Genomic DNA, 13,228 nt, shown 5'->3' with positions numbered 1-13,228 from the left:
ATTGAAATCATGTGGATTTTAAAAACATTTACCTTGCATATGTTTTCTTGGAAATTATTAAATATTGATTGATAGAAATATATAATTTTTTTTTTTCCTTTTCTGCTACTTTTTACTGTTTTAATCCTGTTTTTCTTCTCATCTAGCTGTATTAGTATTGCAAGTCAACTTCCATGAAAATAACAAAGGCAGGTAGTTTATGAAACCAAAATCGTTACATTGATACAAATTGTGGGAAGTTAAGTAAACAAGCACCTGATTGGTAACATTTGATTTTACTTGAAGCTACATAGTTTGTTATTCTTTAGAATTTACATGCTATAACTTTGAAGAATAAATATTTTGAGAAACAAAACTTAATATTCAATTTTTTTTGTCACTTTCCTTATATTCGTTGGATAAATTGTAGAATATTCTAGAATGGTACTCAACATGTTATTGGAGTCAGGTGTTAACATAGTATAGCAAGGAAAGAGTAACTTCCATATTAAGTTAATATTCTGATAAGTAGTTAGGCTATGAAACCAACAATCATATTTATACCAAATAAAAATCAAATTTTTCATGATTTTAAATTAATAAAATTTCTCTTAACAATTTAACACTCTGATAACATAATTTTGTTATGACAAGTAATGAGGAATATATAAGTGTATAGTACTAGTGGTGATGTAAGAATTGTTTATTGTTTATATATTTAAATATAGCTGTGAAAGAGTTGGGTTCACACAGATAGCTCTAACAGTATGTGTTCAGTAGGTCCGTTGGGTTCACACAGACAGCTCTAACAGTATGTGTTCAGTAGGTCCGTTGGGTTCACACAGACAGCTCTAACAGTATGTGTTCAGTAGGTCCATTGGGTTCACACAGACAGCTCTAACAGTATGTGTTCAGTAGGTCTGTTGGGTTCACACAGACAGCTCTAACAGTATGTGTTCAGTGGTCAATGGGGTTCTTGATGTTACACACAACTCTAAAAGAATGTGTTCAGTAGGCTCATTGGGGTCACACAGACAGCTCTAGCAGCATGTGTTCAGTAGAGTTTTTGGTGTTAGAGACAGTATGTTCAGTAAGGTAATTGGTATTACATAGAGAGTGTGTTCTTAAAGCACTTCTCACAGTTACTGTAAGTGAAGTAATTATGTGTGCTCTTTCAGATATTACCGTGGGGCTGTTGGGGCACTACTAGTGTATGATATAGCTAAACATTTAACCTATGAGAACGTGGAGCGTTGGCTAAAGGAGCTACGGACCATGCTGATCAAAATATTGTCATTATGCTAGTTGGAAATAAGAGTGATTTACGGCACTTAAGAGCTGTACCAACTGATGAGGCTAGGGCTTTTGCAGGTAAGAGGTGTATCTTTTATATACGTACATGTTTGTATTTTGTTATTCTAAATTCAGAATAACCCATGTCTGTTTTTGTTGTTCTAAATTCAGAATAACCCATGTCTGCTTTTGTTGTTCTAAATTCAGAATAACCCATGTCTGTTTTTGTTGTTCTAAATTCAGAATAACCCATGTCTGTTTTTGTTGTTCTAAATTCAGAATAACCCATGTCTGTTTTTGTTGTTCTAAATTCAGAATAACCCATGTCTGTTTTTGTTGTTCTAAATTCAGAATAACCCATGTCTGTTTTTGTTGTTCTACATTCAGAATAACCCATGTCTGTTTTTGTTGTTCTACATTCAGAATAACCCATGTCTGTTTTTGAGAACAAGTCAAAACATAAACACACTTCAAACTTTTATCATTTGTTTGTTATTTTCCTGATTTAAAACTAATGGGTATTCATACTAGAAATAAATACAGAATACAGTGGAGCGCCGTTAAGCCGCAGTATTTGGGGGACCAACCTGCTTAAACCTTTGTGACTGAAAAGCCGAAGTCGCCAACAGCTCTGCCGAGGAGCCTCATCCGGGCCATTGCGTGATCATTATATTGGATTATCGAATTAAAAATAATACTTAAATTATTGATCACTTTTTACACGGATTTACCGCGGATTAACTTTAATGTATGGAGAGGTGTGATTCGGTAACAATGGCAGCCTCCATAAAGCTGACATAGAGAGCGGATAAGGTAGATTAACGGTCGATTTCTATTGTAATATATTTTATTTATTTCCCAAATTAAAGCAAATCCTTTTTAAATATCCCCTTGAAGTTATAAAGCCAGGATTAAATTCGTAGGCCGTGTTTTTACACGTTCTTAAATTAGCGGTGAGCCGCGATAATCCTCGCTCACAAGGCTTGCTACAGCGGCTTAAGCGATTTCGCGGTTTACTGGTCCGTGGCTTAATGGCGCTCCACTGTATATACTTTTCCAGCTTCTGTGACAAATTTATTTTGGTCTATAAATGATCTATTTTCAACTGTTAAAGCATGCATGAATAAGGGTTTTTCATGTTGTGACATGTATGTTTTAAATTACTAAAATTGTCCTGAAAAACATAAGCTAGCTGAGTTAAGTGTAATAGTTTAACTGTACATTAATCCTATCAGGATCTCTGAGCACTTTTCAGGTGTCAGGTGAATTATAAATTTATATAAAATAATATGTTCTAACTGTATTACAACAACTGTTTTATTTAAAATTTCATGACTAATATATTGTTATTTTATAACTTTTATTTAGTATTATTCACAAAGAAATCAAGTTCAAACTTTTGGTTGTGTACAGCTCTGAGGAGACTCTTCTGTAGATAATTCACTTACTGAAGTATATTAGAAGATTTCTTCCCTTCGTAACAGTATATTGCAATTGGAACTTGTTTGTATGCTATTAGTTATAAAACATGTTTTTTATATTGAATGTGAAAGCAGTATAACATGGATATATTAATTAAGTTGTGCCAAGTATCAATTTATTAAAAACTGATTTGTATTATTATGACAGAAGTGGTTTGGGAATGCTGTCTGGTTTGTTATCAGACTCTTAGTTTCCAGAACACACACATGTAGGAAATAAGAGGTGTGTTGTTACAAACATAAAACATGTACAGCAGGGAGAAAGTAAACTTGAAGTATACTTAACACCAAATAATGAAATTAAAATTGAAAATGTTAATGTATCCAACATTAAATTATACAGTTGTGCATTTTTTCAGAGACATATCAGTATTAAAAAACTGTAAATATACACTTTATTTAAAGTAGTCCGAGAGTTGTTGGTTACCTTCACTTTAGGCACCAGTTCAGAATTGGTGACAATGGCAGATATTCTTAGTTTCATTTCTAGAAACACATAATATCCTCACCAATGAAAGGGTGTGAAACCTTGAGGTAACAGATATTGAACTTGAGATCCTCAAATCACAAAACAGTGCCACATAATCCCCATACCATGCTATACCAAAGATGAATAAACTTCAATTAAACACAGAAGGTAATGATAAAATTGGATTTCAGTACCCACTGTCAATAGTACACAGAGTGTCCATTTTGCTTCAAGGCAATATTCTGATTTTTTGGAGTATTGTAAAAATGAGAGTAGTATTAATGTGTGGTATTCTTTGATTGATTGTTTTCATGATTTTCAGCACTAATCAGTTAAGTTGAACATGAATTAGTGGAAACTCATAATGGCAGTATTTTGATTATTGGGCAGTTGAAGTAATTGTAAATGTTACATTAGATAGTTGGCCATATTTGTGGCATTAGGAGATTTAACTGAAAGATTACTCAGTTGTTTCATGCTATACTAGTTCTTTGCTCATAAGTAATTGGGTTAATTGTCCACTTTTAATTATTACCTGTCACTTCCATTCTTTTGTAATGTCTGAACAATTACTGACTTAAATGGTTACAGGTAACATTTAAAATATGGTTGTGTAGAGTAGTTATAAGTTGTCAACATTAAAATACATGAGAATTATGTGAACAGTAATTTACAGTTTGGTATGAAAGTAGTTAAATTGAATTTATTGAGAAATGTACAAAAGAATTTAATATAAAGTTTGTAAGATTTGGGAGAAGCCATGATCCAGAGATCTTTTAATAGTATTTTTAACCATTATGGTCATTCCTAAAAATGTTTAAGTTACATGTTTGAAAGCTGTGTAAGTGTTCTCGTGTGGCAAGACATCAGGTAAGTTTAGTTAGGTTTAATGTGTAATGCCAATGAAGTATTTCACATGCTGTTTTAAAATGTTCACAAAATTGTTGAAAGTGTTATGTGATGTATTCTTGACCGTCTTACATGTATATGGTACAGGTTTTCTAGAATATTATGTAGAACTAATAGATAGTCACTGTGTTGTGCTAAGTGCAACAAGTTAATTTTAAGAGAAGATACATGTTAGATTTCATACTGTCCTTGTTACTTTTCAACAGATGCATGTGAGCAGGTCTTTGTAATTTTCATAAAAACCAGAGTAAAATTTATGATATTGTACTGATAACATCATGTTCTTTTGCATTTAAAGAAATGGTGGATTGAATAGGCCACACTTGTTGAAAGATTAAATTTAACCTTTTTATATTACTGTTAAGTGAGAAGATGTCAAATTAACCAGAATTTCAGTTTCATTTTTCTGTGCATCAACTTAAAATTATTTTATTTCAGAGAAAAATAATTTGTCCTTTATTGAGACATCTGCTTTGGATTCTACAAATGTGGAATCTGCATTTCAACAAATCCTAACAGGTAATGTAACATCCAATTATCTTTTTCTGCCTTTAACCAGTCTACAGACTGTTTACAAACAGAAGTAACATATAATTTCATTATTGTACCTGCATATGAGAAAATGATTTGAGCTACTACATCTAAGACTTGTCATGTGTTTGTGACAAGCACCTGATGAGCTAGTACATCTAACACTTGTCATGTGTTTGTGACAAGCACCTGATGAGCTAGTACATCTAACACTTGTCATGTGTTTGTGACAAGCACCTGATGAGCTAGTACATCTAACACTTGTCATGTGTTTGTGACAAGCACCTGATGAGCTAGTACATCTAACACTTGTCATGTGTTTGTGACAAGCACCTGATGAGCTACTACATCTAACACTTGTCATGTGTTTGTGACAAGCACCTGATGAGCTACTACATCTAAGACTTGTCATGTGTTTGTGACAAGCACCTGATGAGCTACAACATCTAAGACTTGTCTCATGTGTTTGTGACAAGCACCTGATGAGCTACAACATCTAAGACTTGTCTCATGTGTTTGTGACAAGCACCTGATGAGCTACAACATCTAAGACTTGTCATGTGTTTGTGACAAGCACCTGATGAGCTACTACATCTAAGACTTGTCATGTGTTTGTGACAAGCACCTCAGTCTGTAACAACTGTTAGTGAATTTACATACATATATAGTTTGTATAAATGTTTCAGTACTTGTAGCATTATAAGTAAATTTACCTTTCTCTGATAGTAGGCCAGTTCTATTTAGCCTTACCATACCCGTTGATTTAATACAAAGAGAACTTGCAAACTTTTACACGTGAAAATAACACAGTCCCCAGTTTTAGGAAACCATGTTTTATAATCTGTAGTAGTCTCTTCAAATAACGTGTTTCATACTTTTGTCATTTCACAGTGAGGATAATTTGGGCTGAAGTTTGCTCTGAAGTTGTGAATAGATTAACCCTAACTATCAGCATATTACTACAGCTTTATGGGTCCTTTTGTTTTTTGGTATTTCTCTTCCTGTCATATATTTGACAATTCTCAACCTATTGCTCATATGTTGATTATGATTTTCCCATATGTAGTTGCTTTATATATTTGTCTTATTTTAGAAATTATATTAAGTTTTGAAACTAAGGTGATACCATTCTATTTTAGTTACTTTGTATTTAAATTAAGAACTGCTTTAGCTTTAGTTGAGCATAAAGTAAAAACAGTTGAAAATGGATATACTGTGATAGTTTTTGTATTAAAACTTGTACTTTTGTAGTGATAGTTACAGCACCATCTCTCAAGTTTGTGTTCCTTGTTATTTTAAAAACATTAAAATCAAATTTTGTACTTGAATGGGATAAAGCTGTTAAACGTTCTGTAAATTGATGTACAGAGTCCTGTATATCAACCTACCGAACAACGACATTCACTGGACTCCCTAGAATTGGACAAATCTCTCATTTTATTGATGGTTTTACTTTCTTGTTTATGGAAAGAAATACTTGAGGACTTATGATATAATGCTGCTTTGTGTTCATTTCTTTTCCAGAAATATATCGCATCGTATCCCAGAAACAGATCCGAAATGATGCTGAGAATGACCCATCACCATCAGGAGATGATGTGAAACCAATTTCTATTGCACCAACTGATAGCTCAGATACACGCAAAAAACAGTGTTGTCAGACATAGAGGAAGCCCTCGTGTCTTGAACCCCCTTTAGTGCACTCTTTTATTTTCATTTATGTCTGACCAAACTGATTTCCTTCTACAGGTACCATAAGTCTTCAGTGTCCTTGTTTAGAGAGCATCTTACCCCTTGTACATTATAATTTGTTTGTAATTCCATTTAATCTGTTAAACAAATTACTTCTAATGCAGCAGACCTGTGTTTTGATGATAAACATGTGTTTGTAGAACTTAAAGAGTGTCTACAAATACCTTATGATATATTTCAATATCTTGTATCTGTAATGCTTGCATTTTAAACATGCTGGTTTTCCAGCCCTAGAAATAGCTACATCCAGCTGCTTATGTGAAATATCTGACTATCGTTGCTGACGAACTGTGATTTGGCCTGACTATTGAGACAAGATCACTGGTAACGTGACTTTTAATGAATAGAATTTGCTTCTATTTCTGCAATGGCAAAGTAATTTCTAGTTCACATTCCTTTATGAAATTTGGTAGTATTGTTAATACATTTATCATTGACAAAAGATTTGAATTACTTGGGTGGATATTATTGTGAACAAATTGAAAGAAAGCTAGTTTTTATTAATTCAAAGTTGATAATCTTATTAAGCTATCTTGATTACTTATTATTACACAAGAGTTGTTATATTTTGCATTGACAAAAGTTTATGTTCTAAGCTTTGACACCTATGTAATGTCTTTCTTGTACATTAGTGTAAATTTAGATAAAAAAAAATTTTGTTTTTAAGAGTAACAATGAACTGATGTATTCTTCAACTTTTAATCATGTTGAGATTAAACATGTACCAGACATATGTAATAAATAGGTGCACTACCTGTCTTTAATACATCGTGAATTATTAGAAAGTAATCTTCCAAACAAATATCTCTTTACAGTACTAATTCGTGATGCATTCTATATTTTCAATTCTGGGTGTTTTTTCTTGATTGCAGGCTTTGAAATAAATTAGTTATTAAATAAATGTCATCACATGTGTTTGTAATTTATTATACTGGTATTTACCAAAAAAATGTTAAAGTGGGGAACTTAAGAGGGAAAAAAACTGTTTGATAAAATTATGAGATAAGTACAAGTCAGTGATTGAAAATCACCTTGTCAGTCTGTGTTCAGTAACATTACTTAAACTTTCAGGTTGTAGGTACATTATAAAAGATAAAATTTTACTATTTGATTGAAGTACTACAAGATTTGCCATTGGGTGGTGATGACGAACTATGACCTTGAACCTGTCAGTTGAAAATTAACGATGGCTTGTGTGGTGTTACACGATTATATTAAAAAACAAACCTTGTTCTAAGTATTTAATATTATTCTTAAATCTAGTTTAAATTAATTAAATATTACAAAGAGTTGTTGCTAAACAAAATATTTGTACGGCTACATCTACACTATAAAATAATGGCTACTGACACACATTTCTTCAGATATGTAAAATAATTCTCTGTCATTGAGAACTTAAGATAAAAAATATGAAAGAAATACTTGAATTAGAATTTAAAAGTTATGTCAGTAGACTGAATGTGACCTCATGACCAATGTGTAAAAACACAACTATTACTATTGATAATTAAATTCCACTGTTTGATAAAACTAGACTTAGTGGTAGGCTTTACTGACTGACCACTGTTTGATAAAACTAGACTTAGTGGTAGGCTTTACTGACTGACCACTGTTTGATTAAACTAGACTTAGTGGTAGGCTTTACTGACTGACCACTGTTTGATTAAACTAGACTTAGTGGTAGGCTTTACTGACTGACCACTGTTTGATTAAACTAGACTTAGTGGTAGGCTTTACTGACTGTCTTACTGTCCTATAGTTTCAAAATTAGAGACACCTCTGTATATGGTGTAATTTTGCATAATTCTAAACCATGTAAACTTTGAAAATTGTGCAGCAAAATTATGATTTAAATGTGTTTATTCTGTAGAGTAATGACTAACTTCATGATCAGTTGAATCTTGTGGTTACAAGCCTGTTCTTTTACTAAGATATTTAAAAATTGTAAATTGAAAACAGACGTAGTATTTAGTGGTTAAAGTAAGTAGTAAAGAAGTGAATTATGATAGCATTACTTGTAAAATAAACATATCTGGAAATATTTGGGGAAAGCAACTGAAGGGCATTAACTGTTCCAAATTTTTAACTGTGGTAGACTTGAGAGGGCCAGCTACTCAACATTACTTGTTGCCAATTATTGGGCTAACTTTGTCTGATGAAATAGTAGAATTTCATCTCTAATCTACCAATGCATGCACTGCAGCATTATTATTATTATTTTTCTAGTAATGGTACATGGACCTCAGTAGTTCTTAATGTTATATAGTGTCCAGATCAGACATGTGTATCTTGTCCAGCTTAGCTTTCTCTTACTCAACTTGTCAACTGGACCAAAAGTCAATCTAAAAATAAATTTTTATATCCACAACAAAACTTTCAAATGTCATGGTAGTTCAGTTTTAACGTTGAATGAAATGCGTACTGAATAGTGAATTGGAATCTGTAATGGAGTTAAAAATGACAAAAATAGAAAAAACATTTGATATCATAAACATTAGATTGTTAACAAGGTGTTTGTTCTTAACAGGTTAAAATAAAACTTGTAGGTTGATGTATAAACATTGAACCTCACTAGTGTAGCTACACTGTATAACTTCCAATGTAAAGTTCCATTTTCTTAACATTTTTAGTGAAGTTCTTAGAGTTGTATGTAGGTACAGACCAGTGTACGTTTCCAGATCATGACTTATGAGAAGCATATCAATAGAATCTGTAATTTGGATCTCAAGCACTTGTTTGTCCGTTATTTGTTGTGATAAAGCTACGTGAATATGCTCTGAACTTTAAACTATGGTTTCAACGTAAAAGTGAACTTCAGACGATTGTTTTCAACCCAGGTTGTCTGGATGTCTATTCATGCTGGTGACATCTTTGCTCATTAAATAAAGTCAAAACATGATCAGTTTTAAGATATTGTGATATCTGTATGTACCTTGTTTGTTCCATCAGCAAGTTACCCCACAAAAGTATAGTTAAGTTTTTCTTAGGAAGATGGATGTCGGACATTAAAGTAAAAGAGATTGTGGATTATGTCTTGCAAACTAACAAAGGTGAGTTTTTGTAGTTTCTTATTCTCTCTATGTACTACTACAGGTATAAAATGTTGTCAGTAAATTTAGGTTTACTAGATGATAACTTCTCAGTGTTAAATAATGTAATGACAGTATTTCTATCATTGTAATTACACACATTGCTCATAAGTGCCTCTAGAAATATGGGTTTCTTACTAAATAGTATGATACTTATAAATATTTAATGACATAGTTTAAACTTGTGTACATATTACTTAACATAAGTAAGGTAATATGTTTCACAAAACATGCACAGAAATAGCGTCATGGTGGCCATTTGTGTTCTGAATCTCTAGCAACCGAAGTTAACTTTCTGTCTGTATCATCTGGAACTCTGTTGAAGGATGTACCAGTGTGTTAATTTTGTCTATATTCCAAAACAAGAACAATGGAATACCATATTTAAATGTGTGTGCACTGTTGCACAATGTGGCAGATGTCAAAAGAAAATGAGAGCTTGTAATAACTCAGATCTGTAAATCTATGTTCCTGAATATTTATTTAATACATAAGCATCGGAATAATGTATATTAACACACCATAAGAATGCTCATAATAACAGCCAGTAGGTGCTGTATGGCAGCTGTTAACACTGTTTTTCTGTTAAGGATTTTATTATGGTAACTGCAAACAACTATATGCTGTTCATAACCTGATGAGAAACTATAGAATCCTACTACAGTTGGTGTGATGTACCAGTATTTTCAGCAGTTATCCATTATATGAAATGTTATTATGTGACAATAAACCAAGCCTTCTGGTTCACCAAACAGTTATCCATTATACGAAATGTTATTCTGTGACAATAAACCAAGCCTTCTGGTTCACCAAACAGTTATCCATTATACGAAATGTTATTCTGTGACAATAAACCAAGCCTTCTGGTTCACCAAACTAACACTAAATCAGTTATCCATTATACGAAATGTTATTCTGTGACAATAAACCAAGCCTTCTGGTTCACCAAACAGTTATCCATTATACGAAATGTTATTCTGTGACAATAAACCAAGCCTTCTGGTTCACCAAACAGTTATCCATTATACGAAATGTTATTCTGTGACAATAAACCAAGCCTTCTGGTTCACCAAACAGTTATCCATTATATGAAATGTTATTCTGTGACAATAAACCAAGCCTTCTGGTTCACCAAACAGTTATCCATTATACCTAAATGTTATTCTGTGACAATAAACCAAGCCTTCTGGTTCACCAAACAGTTATCCATTATACGAAATGTTATTCTGTGACAATAAACCAAGCCTTCTGGTTCACCAAACAGTTATCCATTATACGAAATGTTATTCTGTGACAATAAACCAAGCCTTCTGGTTCACCAAACTAACACTAAATCAGTTATCCATTATACGAAATGTTATTCTGTGACAATAAACCAAGCCTTCTGGTTCACCAAACAGTTATCCATTATACGAAATGTTATTCTGTGACAATAAACCAAGCCTTCTGGTTCACCAAACAGTTATCCATTATACGAAATGTTATTCTGTGACAATAAACCAAGCCTTCTGGTTCACCAAACAGTTATCCATTATATGAAATGTTATTCTGTGACAATAAACCAAGCCTTCTGGTTCACCAAACAGTTATCCATTATACGAAATGTTATTCTGTGACAATAAACCAAGCCTTCTGGTTCACCAAACAGTTATCCATTATACATGAAATGTTATTCTGTGACAATAAACCAAGCCTTCTGGTTCACCAAACAGTTATCCATTATATTTAAATGTTATTCTGTGACAATAAACCAAGCCTTCTGGTTCACCAAACTAACACTAAATCAGTTATCCATTATACGAAATGTTATTCTGTGACAATAAACCAAGCCTTCTGGTTCACCAAACAGTTATCCATTATACGAAATGTTATTCTGTGACAATAAACCAAGCCTTCTGGTTCACCAAACAGTTATCCATTATACTTAAATGTTATTCTGTGACAATAAACCAAGCCTTCTGGTTCACCAAACAGTTATCCATTATAATGAAATGTTATTCTGTGACAATAAACCAAGCCTTCTGGTTCACCAAACAGTTATCCATTATACGAAATGTTATTCTGTGACAATAAACCAAGCCTTCTGGTTCACCAAACAGTTATCCATTATACGAAATGTTATTCTGTGACAATAAACAAGCTTCCTTCTGGTTCACCAAACAGTTATCCATTATCTGAAATGTTATTCTGTGACAATAAACCAAGCCTTCTGGTTCACCAAACAGTTATCCATTATACGAAATGTTATTCTGTGACAATAAACCAAGCCTTCTGGTTCACCAAACTAACACTAAATCTTTTAGAATATTTATACTTGTAATAAACTACTGAGATGTAAGTACTTGTGCTTAGTGAGTAACACGTGTAACATTAACTGGTCCTTTGATAATTATTTACATAAAGTAAGTACTCCTAATTTCAGTCACATTAAATCTTGCATGAAGGTAAACTACACCATAGTTACAAGGTTTTATAAGTCAGTAATTTGTGATTTAAATTGCATCCCATTAAACATGTTAATATCTTCTGCACATTTATGCACATAACTCAAACTTGGGTGTTCATATCTCTGGCTGGCAAAATGTTAATGCAATTATGTGCAAAGCTTGGTACTAATTTAAATTTTGTAATTAAACAGAATGAGAGATTGTCTTTACAGAGGGTTTGTCAGTAAATAGGTAATTAGCAAATCTCTAACTACAAATGGTTCTTATTGTGTAGAACTGTTTAATTTATACTGACTAGTTGAAAATATGAATTTGAAATATGGAATACATTTCTACTGTTGATTAAAGACATGCAAGAAAAATGTTTAATTTTAAAAAATTCATGAACTTCATTAAATTCCCAGGTTCTGCAAAATGTGAGAAACAGCATGAAAAACTTGACATATTTTATAATTCTCTAATGAAACACTATTGTGTCCATACTTTTAAATCAAAACAATTTGGAGTGTAAATAGACTTTACTCATCAAATTGTAATTTGTTCTTGTGGTAAGTAAACAATAAAACTGATACAATACAACAATAACATGTAGTGATATGACTTCAGTAACTGTGCAGGTCAATAACATGTAGTGATATGACTTCAGTAACTGTGCAGGTCAATAACATGTAGTGATATGACTTCAGTAACTGTGCAGGACAATAACATGTAGTGATATGACTTCAGTAACTGTGCAGGACAATAACATGTAGTGATATGACTTCAGTAACTGTGCAGGACAATAACATGCAGTGATATGACTTCAGTAACTGTGCAGAACAATAACATGTAGTGATATGACTTCAGTAACTGTGCAGGACAATAACATGCAGTGATATGATTTCAGTAACTGTGCAGGACAATAACATGTAGTGATATGACTTCAGTAACTGTGCAGGACAATAACATGCAGTGATATGACTTCAGTAACTGTGCAGGACAATAACATGTAGTGATATGACTTCAGTAACTGTGCAGGACAATAACATGTAGTGATATGACTTCAGTAACTGTGCAGGACAATAACATGCAGTGATATGACTTCAGTAACTGTGCAGGACAATAACATGCAGTGATATGACTTCAGTAACTGTGCAGGACAATAACATGCAGTGATATGACTTCAGTAACTGTGCAGGACAATAACATGTAGTGATATGACTTCAGTAACTGTGCAGGACAATAACATGTAGTGATATGACTTCAGTAACTGTGCAGGACAATAACATGCAGTGATAT

At 32.7% G+C, this 13,228-nt stretch overlaps 1 pseudogene across 1 annotated transcript; it reads left to right on the top strand.

The window, feature by feature from the left end:
* The first annotated feature begins 1,027 nt into the window (after positions 1-1,027).
* On the top strand, positions 1,028-7,320 carry LOC143237589 (ras-related protein Rab-11B-like; annotated as a pseudogene). The gene is made up of 4 exons (XR_013020155.1): positions 1,028-1,074; positions 1,158-1,350; positions 4,570-4,650; positions 6,187-7,320. The product of XR_013020155.1 is annotated as a ras-related protein Rab-11B-like (transcript).
* Positions 7,321-13,228: the final 5,908 nt, after the last annotated feature.

Source organism: Tachypleus tridentatus, chromosome 2 (genome assembly GCF_004210375.1).
Source record: "Tachypleus tridentatus isolate NWPU-2018 chromosome 2, ASM421037v1, whole genome shotgun sequence".
NCBI lineage: Eukaryota > Metazoa > Arthropoda > Merostomata > Xiphosura > Limulidae > Tachypleus > Tachypleus tridentatus.
Note: the sequence above shows the minus strand (reverse complement) of the source record. Positions and strands in the feature narration are given on the sequence as shown.